Source organism: Neophocaena asiaeorientalis, unplaced genomic scaffold (assembly GCF_003031525.2).
Source record: "Neophocaena asiaeorientalis asiaeorientalis breed wild unplaced genomic scaffold, Neophocaena_asiaeorientalis_V1.1 scaffold264, whole genome shotgun sequence".
In the NCBI taxonomy this organism is placed as follows: Eukaryota; Metazoa; Chordata; class Mammalia; order Artiodactyla; family Phocoenidae; genus Neophocaena; species Neophocaena asiaeorientalis.
In genome coordinates, this window is record NW_020185332.1 from 6,225,093 (window position 1) to 6,230,421 (window position 5,329).

Consider the following 5,329-nt stretch of genomic DNA (forward strand, 5'->3'; position numbering starts at 1 on the left):
CGCTCCGAGGCCGGGGCGGGGCCCGTCCTTTGCCCGCCAGGACCCGGCGGATCTCCCTCCCCGCGATCCTCCCGGCAATAGCCGGTCAGAGGTTAAGCTGATATGTTTGCAGACGGTAACGGGGAGCTGGATGCCAACGGCCCAGCTCAGGGGAATCACGATTTATGTTTCTTGGAACAATTCTTCCTTCCATTGCATTGACGCCTTAAACAAAAAAGCGACTTAAGGTCAGAGTCTACGAAAGTCTTGAAAACGTATTAACCTGAGGCAGGGCTGCGCACTCGACGTGGCGCTCGAGAAGTAAAAGAGGAAGAGAGGAGAAAACTAGGCCGGTACTAGGCCTCGAGGAAGCCTCGGCGGCGCTTCATCAGACGGCAGGGCCGTGGGCGTGGGGCCGCTCCCACTGGCGCGGCCCGGGTAACGTTCCAGGGCGAGGCGTCTCCCGCGGGCGACCGAACGGACCGGGGAATGTGAGTCACCCCGACTCGGGTGCTAGCGGCCGGAGCAGGAGAAGGCGGGGCGGGGGGCGGCGGGGCGGGCCTCCCGTGCACCGCGAGGATGTGGCGGCTATAAAAGCCCCACCCAGGCCAGCTGGCTCCGCTTTGCATCTGGCGACGCTCGCAGCGCACTGCGCTTGGCCCAGGTAAGCGGGGCGCCCCGCCCGCTATGGCCCCGGGGCCGCCGCGCTGGCGGGGTGTGGAGAGCGGGGGAAGGAGACGGCCTTGCAAAGAGCAGCTCTGGAGACGGGGACTCGGGAGGCCGTCCGGGGAGGGGGCTGAAGGGACGGTCCGCACTAGGAGCTTTGCGGGGAGGGCGCCCAGTGGCGAGGGGGGGTCTGGACAGGAGTGAGGGGGGCCGCGTGTGCCCCGGCCTGGGGCGTGCAGGGCAGAAGGAGGGAGTTGGGCATCCCCCGCGAAGTGCTCGCAGGAAGCCCGACGAGGTGGCGCCGGGGAGCGGGGCGGAGGGAGGCTTCGCATTCCAGACGCGCCGGGCGCCGCTGGGGGGCTGGGTGTGGCCTCCCTGCGAGCCCCTGGTCGGGTGGAGAGCGGACGTGCGGCACCCTCCACGTTTAACACTAGCGCTACGGCTATCTAGAAAATAATCCCCATCTGTTCCAAGTTAACTTTACTTGAAACAAACGAGCATTTGTGGAACTTGTGCCGACGAGCAGGAGGGAAGCAGTCGGGGGAGGATGAGGGGTGGGAGTTTTTAGCAGCAACCTCCTGCCCCAGTAAAACAAAACAACGGAAGAAGCTCCCCTCATTCTCCTTTGTTTAGCTTAGCTTGTAGGAGAGCAACTTTTGATTTCCGTGTATCTGGAGAGTTTCTTATTTGGTTGACTACTTTTGCATCAGGAAAGGAAGTGTTCTCCCGTGGTTCTGTGGGGAGAATCGTCACTGACTTACTGGCGCTGATGCGACATTGAGTCAGGGACAGAGGGTACAGAAAAGGGCGTAGCCCCCCGGGCTGCTCCTTGTAGCTCTGTGAGATGGCTTCCAGCGCCTGGTGTTGTAGGCCTGGATTCCATCAACTCTCAGTTAAAAAAAAGGTGTGGACATCAATTTCCTTATCTATGAAAGTGGTCTAAGAATGCACATTCTTACTTTCCCCACATAGGGTTATTATCGAAGATTCCAAAAACCATATTCATTCAAAAATAAATTTGTAAAGCACGCTGGAAACATTAAGTGCCATACCAAAACCGAGTGTCATTCTTTTTGTGTTAAGATTTGCCATTTTAAAGCTATTAAAGGTAAAAGAATAGTAACTTCATGGGGCACGCTGGGTCTTTACCAGGAACCCTACGGTCCTGGAGTTCAGGGGTCGGGACCCCTGAGCTCATACTGACGGTACTGATGGGTTCTGTCCAAAAGTGTGCCCTACTGTGCCTGTCCGGAACTTGGTCATTTCCAGTGCAGAATGCGCTACAGCACTGAAACAATGTTACAGAAGGTGCTTAGGTTCTCAGGCTAGCCGAGAAAACGCCTACCTTACCCGCGCTATATCAAAGTACTGATAGTACATGCCGAATTTGCGGGGTGGGAGTGATGGTGGGTGGGGAGGGAGGGTGGGAGGAGGATGAGGAAAAATATGTAAGAGTAAATCATGGAAGTATTTTACTGGAAGTTTTCTAAGTTTTAAGGTAAAATGAGGTATAATATGTAAGAGTAAATCATGGAAGTATTTTACTGGAAGTTTTCTAAGTTTTAAGGTTGGCCCTGATTAAATTATTTTAATTGGAAAATTATGTCCTTATCACCCTCTCTACTTTTCTCTCTTCCTCCTGCCTCCTTGGAGGACCCCCCCCCGCCCCCACATATTACAAAAGCCTGTCCATTCTTCTCCATTTCTGCTGCACTCCCCCCTCCCTCCCACTTCAGTGTTCTCATACCCAGCTAGAGACAAGCAGATTCAGTCAATATTCATTAATATTCAACGTTAGGAATGGTTGGTGGTCCTGAAATCCTCAGCAACCCAGGGGAGATGTGTTATTTAAAAGATAACAAGAGCATTTTTAAACCTAAACATATAATTTATAGAATTTGAGGCTATGGAAGGAGCCACATAATATATTATTCAAGCATTGTGAAGGAGGATCTCATATGAGGCCAGGTTCAGTGTGCTTAGTGGTCAGTGGTGTTAAGACAATCCCATACAACACTTCTGACTCCACCTATTAACTCAAATCTTCAGTGAAGGCTTTCTCCAGAGGTATGGATTGCATCTGCAGTGCAAGGGTATGACCATCAATGTAAATTTTTTAGTTGGAGGTTTATGATTAGGGGACCGCCTAGATTTTGTGATTTCTTGCAGTGCTAAATGGCTTGCCTGTTGCAAATGCCCAGGAAATACTGCTGACTCACTGGCTTTGAGCAAGAGCTTGGTCTTGGACTGGGGTCACAATAACATCCTCTGAGCTATTAAAAATGCTGTATCGATTGACATGCCGGCAGTCCTGACCATTGGTTTCCTGACTAATTTCTAATTTAAGTAGTTTTCCTGGCAAGGTAGATATCCTTTTATAATTGCTATTGATTCTGAGGGTTGTAGGCTCTTCTTGCACCATCGGGCCTAGAATTTGGCCTTCGTTCTTGGTCTTCCCTTGTGTGGGGCTGTGCGCCTGCTGAGATATTTCTTACAAACTGAGCGTGGGTGTGTCACAACTAGAAGTCCCAGGCGCTCTCTTTTTTTTTTTTTTTGTGGTACGTGGGCCTCTCACTGCTGTGGCCTCTCCCGTTTCGGAGCACAGGCTCCGGACGTGCAGGCTCAGCAGCCATGGCTCACGGGCCCAGCTGCTCCGCGGCATGTGGGATCCTCCTGGACCAGGACACGAACCCGTTCCCAGGCTCTCTTGGGCTGCCTTAAACATCTGTTCATTCCACAATATTTATTAAGCACCTACTATGTTCTACTTACAGTATAAGCACTGAGGATATAGCACTGAACAAAACAGACCAAAACAAAAACAAAACTCTGCTCTTTAGGCTTTAAATCTAGTGGGGAAAAAAATAAAATAGACAAAATCGAGTGAATTTGTATAGACAGTAATTGGATTTTGAGCTTTACGTTCTCCCAGATTAATATTTGTTTCCAAACTTGGTTGGGGCTCATTTCCCCTTTAATCCAGCTGTTCCACAGACCTGAGTGTCATAGTTTACTTGCTTTAGGGAAAGTGTTGTTTAAAGTTATCATTGACTTAACCTGCCTTCTGGATTTGACTGTGAGAATAGAAACAGAGGGCTTCCCTGGTGGTGCAGTGGTTAAGGATCTGCCTGCCAATGCAGGGGACACAGGTTCTAGCCCTGGTCCGGGGAGATCCCACATGCCACGGAGCAGCTAAGCCTGTGCGCCACAGATACTAAGCCTGTGCTCTAGAGCCCGCAAGCCACAACTACTGAAGCCTGTGCACGTAGAGCCCATGCTCCGCAACGAGAGAAGCCACCGCAATGAGAAGCTTGCGCACCACGATGAAGAGTAGCCCCCGCTCGCCGCAACTAGAGAAAGCCAGCGCACGGGTAGCAACGAAGACCCAACACAGCCAAAAGTAAATTAAAAAAAAAAAAAGAATAGAAATGGAATGTTCTTTTTTTGCATGCATATGGGAACCCACCTCCCTCTTTTTCCCTGGTGCCACACCCTATTCGAGTTCTAGGCTACATCAGGAGGAAATTCCAGTCTTTTAAAAAAAATTTTTTCTGCTCTTTCACTGTCAGGTCTGTTTTTCCTCCTCCAGTTGCCAGAGGCGGTCCCCGTCTCTTTTGTTGGGGAGCAGGTCAGCTGTAGGGGTCAGGAGATGCCCAGCCTTGTTCTTCACAGTGGCTCCAGTGAGATTACCTCCAAGTCTCCCCTAGGGTACACCTGAAGCTGTGAAACCGTCTGAGCTCAGTCTTTGTCAGAGAGAAGTCAGTAGCATCTAAGTAAGTGGTCTGAGTTACACTCCCAGGCTTGGTGTGGGAAGTTCTGACTCAAGGGAGTGGCTGTCACATGGAATCCTTGCCCTTTGTCTCTCTGCCACACCCAGTCCCCACACTCCCAGCTCAGAGGAAGTCAGAGTCCCAAGGCCACTTGCAAATCTTTCCTCCTTGTTGCCTCCTTCCCTGCCTTTCTTGCCACAAGGAGATGTAGGTTACGTTTCCACGTTGTCCCGTGGACAGAGCTAGGAGCCGAGGGGCCCTGATGGTATTAAAGGTGGAGGTTGAGCTGTGGGAGAAGGTGAAGAGCTGCATATCGTATGAGAAAGAGGCAGTCTCCTGAATTGCTCTACCAGGCTTTGCAAAGGTGTGAACAGAGGCTGGGAATTGAAGCCTCCTGCTCTGAATGTATGGAACTGGAGCTGCATTTGAAATACGCAGTCTGAGGAAGAGAAAGGAAATTGAGGAAGGAGAATGTAGTGGAAAAGAAGGAAAATAAGATATAATGTGGAAAGACCCAGTGTGTGTAAACCATCCAGAAATGTGAGTGAACGCCTCCAGTGTGTTAGGCGCTGTGCTCAGACCTATGGGGAAATGGGGATGCATAAGACAGAAACCCTGGGGGCAGATAGAATGGAAGACCGCCTTTGTACCCTCAGCTCTGATATTTCACAGATACACCAAGAGAGACAGGAGCACAGAGCAGGGAGAGGTACAGGAGAAAGGTAACAGTATTTTTTGTGTCCCGAAGTCTCCCGAGGATGTCAGCTGATCCAGATAGAGCATTCCCAGTAGAGGGAACTGGAAAACCCAAGCCTAGAGGTAGTTGGACAGTGCTGAATATGTTTGGAGAATTACCAATCCAATCTGACTTCAGTGCTGGGTGTGTGTGTGTGTGTGTGTGTGTGTGTGTGTGT

General features: G+C 50.8%; 1 protein-coding gene across 2 annotated transcripts in view; it reads left to right on the top strand.

The window, feature by feature from the left end:
* The first annotated feature begins 445 nt into the window (after positions 1-445).
* The window catches only part of ANXA2 (annexin A2), a 44,107-nt gene continuing 39,223 nt past the window's right edge, over positions 446-5,329 (top strand). Inside the window, exon 1 of one of the 2 annotated variants that reach the window (XM_024735247.1) lies at positions 446-470. The gene's annotated coding sequence lies outside the window, so the exon portion shown is untranslated. Of the gene's footprint in view, positions 471-532; positions 644-5,329 lie in introns of those variants that run through there. The other variant, XM_024735246.1, reaches the window with a different exon arrangement.